Genomic DNA, 10602 nt, shown 5'->3' with positions numbered 1-10602 from the left:
GCCTCCGCGGCTCACACGTGGGGAAATCGGACTCCCCGGGGGCCCGAGGGCGTGAGGAGGCAGGTGGGCAGGTGGGGAGAAGCCTGGGCAGGGGCAGGTGCGCGGGGACCTTCGGGGGGAGGGGGCGGGGGCAGGTGAGGCCACAAGCTGGTCTGCGCGCGCCATCTAGTGGGCGCCCCGGGGACCGTCGCCCGCGGTGCCCTCGGGTTGGGCAGGAGCAGCTGGAGCCAATCAGGATCTCCATGGAGCACTTTGTAAAATGAAGGCCCTTTAGGCGGAGGTGTGCTGGGCTCTGCACTAAGCTGTGCAAGAAAAAGAAAACAAAAACGAAAAACCCGGAGTGCAAGGCAACATTCTCTGCGCGTTTCTCTCTGGTGCGCGGGGCGGCAGGGGCACAGGGATTCTTTATAAGCCGCACGTCGTCCAATCGGCCAGTGACCGTGCCACCCGCTCCGGAGTACTTTCCATGTCACCACTACGCTCAGGTGTCCCCCTTTAAGCACACTGGCCGCGGATGAGGAGCAGCTGCTGACGGTTGCTGGGCCGTGTGATGGTCAGACACTGCGCATACTGTCGCCTTCCCCAGTCCGGCTGAGCCGGTCCTGGGAGGAACTATATTGTCCGCTTGCAGACGGGGCCAGGCGGAGGTCGCAGAGCCCCAGTAAGTGGTGGGCCGGGTCTCAACAGCCCGACGTTCTGCAAGCGCCACGCCTCCCCGACCTCGTGGCTGCGGCTGCAGAGACCAGGCTTCCCCGTCGCTGACCAGCACGGAGGCCCGCGGAGTCCCTGCCCCGGGGAGGCCTCTGCAGTGTCATTTCCGAGCGGGGAGCCCCAGGCCCGGTGGAGGCGCCTGCCGGGCTCCGCGCGCCCCGACGACTTGCACAGCCGTAACTCCGCGTGGTGATAAATAGCGCACTTCACACGTCGACGGTAAAGGAGACTTTTCTCTCCAGAAAGAAAATGATGTTCTCAGAATACAGCCTCCTGATGATTTTACCACCTTTAAGGGGTGTGTGTAAAACAGAAGCAAATAAAACCCTTCACGTAATTGCTCTCAATTTTGTCATTCGGGGCTCATCACGCAACAAAACAGAACAATTCCCGAGCAGAAGCCATTGATGGATGTGCTGCTCAGTGGAGAGGTTTTCGTGAGATGGTTTATAAATATTAATGGTATTGATAGAGCCTGAAAATGTGTCCTGCTGCCTCCATGGCAGCCACGGAGCCCAAAGGCTCTGCTCCTCCGACTGACGGCCACCAGTTCTTTCCCGGACTTGCTCACTGGGTTCATTTTTCCAGTTCACCTTCAGAAATTATCCAGAAGCGAAGGTTTGCCGAAAAGATGTAGGTCAACGAAACTAGACATCTTAATGGGGTTTTTTCCCTTCTCCTCTTCCACTTAGCTGACTCGGCTTCACCCTCCAAGAGCAATCCTTTTTATACTGTTTTTTTTTAAGAAAATATTTTAATGTTTTTATTTTTGAGAGAGAGAGAGAGAGACAGCGCGAGCAGGGAGGGTCAGAGAGAGAGGGAGACACAGAATCCGAAACAGGCTCCAGGCTCTGAGCCGTCAGCACAGAGCCCGATGTGGGGCTCAAACCCACGAACCGTGAGATCATGACCTGAGCCGAAGCCAGACTCTTAGCCGACTGAACCACCCAGGTGCCCCTGTATTGTTATTTTTTTATGTTTGTTTATTTTTGAGAGAAACAGAATGTAAGCAGGGGAGGGTCAGAGTGAGAGGGAGACACAGAATCCGAAGCAGCCTCCAGGCCCCGAGGTGTCAGCACGGAGCCCAACACGGGGCTCAAACCCAAGAACCGCGAGATCAGGACCTGAGCCAAAGTCGGACGCTCAACCAACTGAGCCCCCCAGGCGCCCCTGTATTGTTATTTTTTAATGCAAGTTAGGAAACGACACGCCATCTCAATCCAATGAGGGTCCACTGGGGTGAGAGGTTTAGTGACTGCGCTCACTGGCATCACGCCCTGCAAACACGGGGACCGCGGGCAGGTGACATGCGTCTCGCACATTAGACGTGTTCATATGGCAGCTCTTACAAAGTGCACGGCTCTAATCTCATCCGACAAAGATGGTTATTTCTGGTCATTTGTAAAGTGTACCCACTGGACACATATTCTCCTTGACAATTTAAAATTGCTCCTTTCAGCTGTGACTGCGTCGGATCAATCAAGTGAAACCGTGTGTATAGAACCAAGGTAACAGTTACCTGCAGAACATCTTGCTCTTTCTTGTATATAAAAGAACCTAAAAGAACTGGGTTGGGTTTATTCCAGATGTCCACTACCTAGCATTGCGTGCTGTCTCCAATGGGTAAAGATGCTAACAAATTTGTTCTGGGGGACGGAGGGGCACGGGGGGCCTCCTGGATGGACTTGTGGGGTCAGGAATCAACAGAAAGGCTTTCCAGAAGCACTACTGTGCTATCCTTGTCCTGGTGAAGGGAGTCTGGTCGACATGACTAAAGACGCTGCGTCAATGACTGAAGACCTACCAGCCCTGTAAGTCATCACCCAGGACGTCCGTTCTTGCTGGAGGTGTGGACGGTGCAGGACAAGTCTGCCCCCAGCACCATCCGGATAGATCCCTGTCAGCAAACCTAGGGTATATATGTAGCCACTCCTCCGGCAATGCACGCCCACTGGAATTCAGAATGGGACCTTATTTGGAGAGGTCTTTGCAGATGTGATTAGTTAAGATGAAGTCCTACTGGATGAGGGTGGGCCCCGAATCCAACGGCTGGGTCATCATAAAGAGAGAACACAGAGAGGCACACACAGCCAGCCTTATGGGGGTGATGTGGCCGCGAGCTAAGGAATGCCGGGAGCCACAAGAGTAATTGCCATCCGGCTGGTGGTAGAGAACACAGCACCCACGACGGACGACTGACTGCTCACCGCACCCGCTCCTGCCTCACCACAGCGGCGTTCAGGCATGCTACTGTTTGGCACGTGATACAAACCCACCTCTCACCCCCAAACCAGATAGAGTTTTGCAGGATGCACGGTAGTAACAAAAAGGGGGGGATGGAAACCACATAAATACTCATCGGTAGGGAAATAAACTATGGAGCAGCCCATCACAGAATAGTGCAGAGCAGTTTTTAAAAATGGGTGACAGCATGATTCCCATGAGCCTCCAAGGCACTGTTCGCTGTTAAGAGCATGATCCGGAGCACAGCACCCCTTGTTTTACAACACGGCCACCCACGAAACACCACTGCGTATTTTCTGCAGCCGCATATGTGTGTCTGGATGTGGATACAGTTGCGGATGAGAAATAGAAAACGATAAACCTTCGTTAACTCAGGGGAGGGGGTCGGGATGTGGGGTAGTCACCCTCACACCTGACCTGGCACGTTTCCGGAGGTTGGAGTCAAGCACGGTTAGATCTTGTGTGTAAGTTTTAAACCAAACCAAAGACGAAGGACAAGAAAGACTCACTCACAAGCCTGTAAAACTGTCCGAACTGCCCTCCCACTTAAGGCCTTCCGAAGTCGCGACTGACCCCCGGGGAGCCACGGATGCCCTGCTGGACCTCCCTGGGGGCCAAAGTGTCCCTGCTCAGGGTCAGCTCCGGGGCTGGGGGCTCCTAGGACACGGGCCGCCCCTCGGAAGCCCAGCCACCTGCAGGGCCAATAGGCAAAGGACAGATAGCGACAGTCAGAGAGAGACAGAGGGGCTCCACAACGCGACACAGGGGCTTCACAAGATTTAAGTCCCCCCACCCCGTGCCTTTGGGGTGACATCAGACACAATCAGCCCAAGTAAACAGAAGCTTCAACATGGCGAGTGGAGTGAATGCAGCCCCTGGACCAGGAGCAGCTTGGTGGCCATGTGCCAGCAGATCAAACAGGAGCATTGCCAGGGCTTTGTCCCGAGGGACCGAGGCAGCCTGTGCCCTCCCTCCCGTGGGGACAAGCGCCCGCTCCCTCGAGTGGAAGGAGAAGGGCAAAGGAAAGCAGGCTTCTCAGAAATGGAGCTGCCCGAGCCCCAGCTGGACGGAGGAGCGCGGCCGGCCCTCTCCGGGGGCCTCCGCAGTGATGGCGGCTGCCTGGGCATCACACCCGCGCCCCGCCTCATCCAGTGACGTCTAAACGCCACCGTGCCTGACACCCCCCAGGTTCCCTACCCTGTCCGCCGCTGTGCTAACTAACCTCCTGCTTTTGACACGACCTCATGCCAGGCTCTCTGGGCGGTTCCCACAGGTGACTTCACCGCAGTCCTGGGCTGACTGCGCCGGTGGGGAACGGAGTCACAGGACAGGAATGTCACTGGCCCAAGGTCAGGTGGCCGCTACGAGTCAGAGCCGGGATTTGAACACCACTCCGAGCCTGCACCATCCTACACTGCCTGTGCCTGGGGGTCTGTGTTTGCTATCTGCTCAAATCATCTCGAAAGCTGCCGCTTGTCTGTGTTATCGCTGCAAAAAAGAAGTGTCCCCAACGCCATGTCCGCTGTGACTGTTGCTCGTGCTCTCCTGGTCCAGATCCAAGCGAGGCACGGAGCCGGGGGAGGCGAAGGCTGGGAGCCCTGCGCCCGGGGCCCCGGAGGGACAGGCAGGGAGCGGACGGCGGATGCTCCCTACTCTGGAGATCACAGACCCTCCTTCTAGGCTGGGGCACCGTCTCTCTCTGCACCCCTCTTCCTACGTTCAAAGGCACCCACGCTCCCCACTCCACTCCCAATATGTAGGACTGAGGTGAGGGTCTCTTTAGAGAAGACAAAAAAAAAAAAAGCCGCCATCATCTCCTCAGAGAGAACATCCTCGTACCTGAGCTGACACCTGAGTGAATGAGTGGCGGACACTCCGGGCAGAGGGAGAAGGATTCCAGGTGGAGGAGGAGCCCGGGCAAAGGTCCTGGGGTAGAGAAGGGTCTGCCGTGGGCGAGGTGAGGTCTGAGGGGGGCAGGCACCCCGGTGAGGAGGAAGACTTGTGCATGAGTTCTGAGCAGCCCCCGGGGGGCTCTGGGCGGGCGTCGGCAGGGTCGAGGGTGCACGGCATCAAAATGAACCAGCCGTCCAAGGGAGAGTCGGGGACCCGGGGTGGGAGCTGGGGGGGGCTGCAGAGCACATGCTGGGGGGGGCACATCCCTGCACTCGGCACACTGTACCCCCAGCCCACCCCACCAGGTCTCCAGGGGGCCAGAGACCAGCACACGAGTGTTCCTGTGTGTGTGTGTGTGTGCATGCGTGTGTGCGCGTGTAAATGTACACACGTGTCTACAAGTATGTGTGTGTACATGTATGGGGGTGTGTGTATCTTTTCCATACAGTTTCACGGACCCCTGCATCCTAGTAACAGACGCCCTGTGCAGACCCCAGGTGGGAGCCCCACTGGGTTTTACTCTGTGTGTGACGGGAAATCCCTGGATGGTTTTAAGGGCGATGAGTGGGAAGGGCAGCACGGTCTGGGGTGTGTGGCAGAAACCCCCCGGGGAAGAACAGAAAGCTGAGACCGCGGAGCACACCTCCGACAGGGGCCCACTGTGCGCCATCTACCATCTGATGGCAGGTGCACGCTGGGAGACAGAGCGGATGCACAACATGCTGGTCTCTGGCTCCAGGACCTCAGAGCCTCGCAGGGTGGGGTGGAGACATGGAAAGGTAGCCCCAAATGTGACCCTGCTCAGACCACAGATCCTGGGCATAAGGAGCACAAACGGGTTTCAGATGTGACCAGTAAAGGACCCTGAGGTAGGGAGGCTGCCCCGGGTTACCCCGATGGCCCGGCCTCATCGCAGGGTCCTTGGAAGTGAAAGAGAGAGGCAGGAGGGTCAGAGTCCAAGAAGGGGACACGGTGATAGATGCAGACCTCAGAGTGACCTGGGGCCACGAGACAAGGAACGCGGTGGCCTCTAGATGCCAGAAATGGGCAAAGATCGGGTTTTCCCCTTGTGCCTCCAGAAGGAATGCAGTTCTGCTGATGCTTTGACTTTTGTCCCGTAGACACAGCTCAGAATTTCCAACTTTGGGAATTTGTGTTGTTTAAAGTCCCCAAGTTTGTGTGGGGGGCCTACAGGAGAGGGCCCCCCAGTGCCAAGAGCAGGGCCTGGGTCCCGGGAGGCCCGTGCCACGGTCACTGTCCCAGAAAGGCCTTTAGGAGCTGCCCTGCCTTCCTCCCCAGTTCCCCCCCTCCCTCTCCAAGGTCCTGAAACACGCCAAGCCTAATTCCACCGCACGAAACCCACTGCTCTCTCTGCTGCCCTTCGGTCTCAGAGCAAACACCAGGCCCTTAGAAAGACGTCTTCCCGATCTTCCTGATGGCTCTGCCCCTGCCCAGCCTCTCTGTTCTGCTGCCACCGGGAGTTCCTCACCACCTGAAACTATGGAACGGACTCAGCACCCCGCTCTCCTGGAAGGTGAGCCCCACAAGAGCTGAGGCTCTGTGTGTCACCATCGGGCAGAACACACAAGAAGGAAAGAGGTATTTGTGCCCTGGTCTTGTAAAGTCTCGGGCTGATACAGCTAAAAAGGAATCTGATGATCTGTTGCTTTTTTCCCTGTGCAGACTGTGTACCCCATCGCCTAGAAACTCACCCATCGTGTTCATTGTTTTAAGCCAACCTTGTTGAAAGATAGTATTTTTATCTGCATGTGCAGAGCTCAGCTTTTTAGTTTTAAGAACGGTGGTTGAAGAGTGGACTCCAGCCCTGCATGTCAAGCCACCCCTGGAAATAAATCTCTAAGCTCAAAGCTCAGTAATTGGATGGAACACCAAAGAGAAGTGAAGGGGAGGGAAGAAAAGACAGAGAGGAGGAAGAAACCCAGAAAGCTTGTGCTTTCATAAAGCAAAGAAACAGGCACCAAGGTAGCATTTTCCAGGCACAGAGGGGACAGCAGAAAGACTATTTTTAAGTTTTAGATTTTAAAGATGATGCAGAAAACATCATTATTACCCTGGGTTATGACACTCCTCTCTTTAGGCTGCCCTTTTTAACATGGGATTTTTGAAGGTTTTGACCATCTGTGCTGTTCTGCTAGAAATGGAAATATCAAGTCACAAATGGTTTCCAACTCCAAAATTTCCATCAATTCCACATTCCTCCCTTCTGGGTACCAGAAAACAATGAATATGGCACACAGTGTGTGCTAAATAAATGTCTGTTGTATAGCAATTGACCACAGGTGGATGGATGGATGGAAGGAAGGACAGGTGGACAGAAGGATGAATGGAGAGATGAATGGGCAGACAGACAGACAGATGGACAAAAGGATGGATGGATGGATGGATGGATGGACGGATGGAAGGATGGACAGATAGGTGGATGGATGGAAAGGGGGTGGACGGGTACATCACCACTGACACTGTTCTCTTTCACGCCCTCCTGCCTGGATCACTGCATTGGGCCCTGCCCTAGCTTCCATGCCTGGGGTCTCTCCTCGGTCCTATCAAGCATCACCCAAAGCTGAAAATTTACCTCCAGGAGGTAGTGATTGGCTCATTCCCCAAAAGGTGCCAATAGTATCCAATGCTACCCAGGATCACGCGACTGTGGTGGCCAAGTTCTAAATCATAAGCCTGGGCTTTCCCTACAGGGTAACAGTGCCCCTTCAGAAGGGGCCAAGAGACTGGGCACAGCCACCACCGCCTGCCCACGCAACAGCCCTCCCCTCCTCCCTGTAGGGCTGAGTCCCCAGCTGCCGGGTCTTTGTTTCTCCATCTCTACACCATGGCATCTGGCATCTCATCAAATCAAACTCTTTCTTTCCTCCAGGAGAACCCACCACCTGCCCTGAGACTGAACCTTTGATTGACCTTCATGCAAAGCTTGACAGATAGGCCTGTGTGTGGCCAGAAAGTAAAATGGCCATGATGAAAATGCTGATGGCCAAGTACTACTGAGTGCTTACAACGTGCCAGGCCAACGTGCTAACGCCTTCCCTGCAGGGTCTCACTGAATCCTCATGAAACTCTGTAAGGCAGGAAACATCATTTTCACATTTCACAGATGAGGAAACAGTTTCACGGAAGTTAAGTGATGAGCCGACCGTGACAAAGCTAGTAAACATTAAAGTTCAAATTTCAGTCTAGAAAGGTTCAGCCAATAGCCCATCCTCTTGACCACAATGAGTCACTGCCAACTCCCTGAGAGGTGGGAATGGTTGATGTGCATCACCCCAGCAAATCAACAGGGAGACAAAACTGGAAAGGTAGAGAGTCCATAACTCTCCACAAGAGGTGACTGTGCTTGAATCTGCCTCGGATGCTTTCCTACTGCACATTGTAAGCATGTTCGTACATGTGGGGTCTCGGTCCGTAGGACGCCACTGTGCAGCACACCGGACTGGGATTCTTGGAAATTCACACAAGAGAAACTAAAGCAAAGAGAACTGACCCCCCCACACACCCCCGAGGTGACATGGAGAATGAGAAGCCAGCTGGGCTCTGCCCTTGGGTGTCCTCCAGCCCTGGGGGTTGGAGGAGGACCTTGTGGGGCCAGTACAGGAGCCTCCCCAGCCCCAGGCCCGGGCCAGTCCGTATCTTCCAGGAGGAAAGGCTTTGTGTATAAAGAAAACCACCATGCCTATAGGGGCTCTCCGCTGGGAAGAGCAGAGTGCAAGGTGCCTTCCTGAGGACAGAAAAGGTCCTGGAGCGGGGAGCTGTCAGAGGTGGCGGGTTGGCTGGGGTTGACACTGAGGTCCAGAAAGCTCCTCAGAACACAGCCTGGGGAGGCAAGAGAACAGAGCTCTGGGTACGCAGCCTGAGGAAGACCAGGAAGGGGAGACTGGGGTCCTGCACAAGGACGAGTGGGGGGGAAATAACAGCCCCCCAAGGATGCCCACATCATAATCCCCAGAACCGACGGGGATGTTACTTTGCACGGCAAGAAGGAAAGTGAAGGCTCCTGAGATGAGGTTTTCCTGGCTCATATGCAAGTGGACCCAATGTCATCACAAGGGTCCATACAAGGGACAGAGGGAGGCAGGAGGCTCGGAGAGGAGACGTAATGATGGATGCAGAGGTCTGAGTGATACGGAGCCAGGAGCCAAGGAGTGAGGGCGGCCCCGGGAGCTGGAAAGGGCAACTGATGGATCCTCCTCCCTCCCAGCCTCGAGAAGGAAGCGAATCCACTGACACCTAGACGGCAGCCCAGTGACACCCAGTTCAGACTCTGGCCTCCAGACTGGAAGATGGTGACCTGTGTGGCTTTAAGCCATTAAGTCTGAAATGATGTGTTACCTCGGCAAAAGGAAATTAACACAGTAAACGAGAGCTCCAGCCGGTGGACTTGGGTTCTGATGGTAAATAAATCCGTTCCTTTGTAGAGACACCACGCACCGTGCTGAGAAAACGCCGGGTGGTCGGAGCAAACGTGGTCCCTCCCATCAAGGAGCTTGTGACCAGGATTCTGCTTGTCAATCTACTGCTCCCAGCTCCAATGTGCCCCTCATTACCTGCTCTGGGAAAATGGATCTGAGTCCTTAATATTTTTCCTTTGCCAAAAGGCAGAGTGCGGAGGTTTGTCCGTGAGGGTGCTGGAGAGACGTTTCAGAGGGAAAGGGGATGCTTCCTGACTGGGGTGCTCTCTCCATGCGCTGCTGCCGTGCACGTGCAGTGACCTCCGCGGCTCGGGGCTCCCCGCCTGCCCAGCTCCCCAGCACCCAACACCCAGCAGCTCTACCCGGCATCCACCTTGAGTGCCTCTGATGAGACATGTCTCTGTAACGTGTGGTCCTCAGAATTCTAGCAAGTTCCACTGCTCTGCAACCCAGCAAGGTTCTCCACATTCCCTGAGCTGTGCCCTCTCCAACAGGGTCTGGACCTCGGGGCGGGGAGGCCTCCTTGGGCGCTCTATCTCAGCCCTGGGGTGGGGGTGACCCGATGGCTTCCGTTTATAAATTCTGGAGAGTCCGCTTCACTGCTGACTAAGCACTCCCTCATTTTCCAGTCCTTGTTATCATTAATAACCCTTTAACTCAAACTTTTACTGTTCAAATTCTTTCTCCTGATCACAGCCAGACAGAGACACAGGTGCACAATCATATAAATAAGCATGAATTGCCGACAGCGGTGTGATCGACAGGAGACAAGTCAGCAAGAATATAAGGACAGAACTAATTTGGTCTCAGTGGCCAGGAGAGGCCTCTCCAGGCTGACCTTAGAGACCAGGAGCCGACCAAGCGGAGCACTCAGCAGGCCGGGGACGCCCCGTGGCTGTGCTCTGAATGCACAGGCTTCGGATGAACAGGACGCGCCTGGACGACAGAGTCACATCCTGCAGTAAACCCAGAGCCGGCGCACCTCTGGGCCATTGTCTGAGGGGCTGTGGCTCTCAGGTGGCCCAGCCCCGGCTCTGGGAACACCTCCTCCCGCCTCCAGCCTGGGGCGCACGGGCCCTCGCTGCCCCCGGGGCTCCCGACTCTCCTCTGTTCTGGGTCTGACTTCTCATCTGTTGGAACTCCGGTGACCTGAGTGCTTGCACGTAAATCACTCTGTTCCAACGACGGAAGTGGTTTCTGCCTCTGGGTATAACTCGACACAATAACAAGGCCATTTTGTGCCCGTTCTGTGGACACGTCACATGCCACCTTTGTATCCTGCAGGTGTCCAGAGTTGGTTGCCACAGAGAAGGAAGAA

At 55.3% G+C, this 10602-nt stretch overlaps 1 protein-coding gene and 1 long non-coding RNA gene across 3 annotated transcripts in view; one reads left to right on the top strand and one right to left on the bottom strand.

The window, feature by feature from the left end:
* The window catches only part of LOC115277907, a 9424-nt gene extending 1494 nt beyond the window's left edge, over nucleotides 1-7930 (top strand). The window contains exons 2-3 of the long non-coding RNA XR_003902575.1: nucleotides 6240-6382; nucleotides 7739-7930. This is a non-coding gene — a long non-coding RNA (uncharacterized LOC115277907). The remainder of the gene's footprint in view (nucleotides 1-6239; nucleotides 6383-7738) is intronic.
* The window catches only part of TMEM132B (transmembrane protein 132B), a 289917-nt gene that overhangs the window by 70100 nt on the left and 209215 nt on the right, over nucleotides 1-10602 (bottom strand). The gene's annotated exons all lie outside the window — the stretch shown is intronic.

This window comes from Suricata suricatta, chromosome 14, assembly GCF_006229205.1.
Source record: "Suricata suricatta isolate VVHF042 chromosome 14, meerkat_22Aug2017_6uvM2_HiC, whole genome shotgun sequence".
Classification (NCBI taxonomy): Eukaryota; Metazoa; Chordata; class Mammalia; order Carnivora; family Herpestidae; genus Suricata; species Suricata suricatta.
The sequence above is the reverse complement of the archived record's forward strand: the minus strand, read 5'-3'. Positions and strand labels throughout refer to the sequence as shown.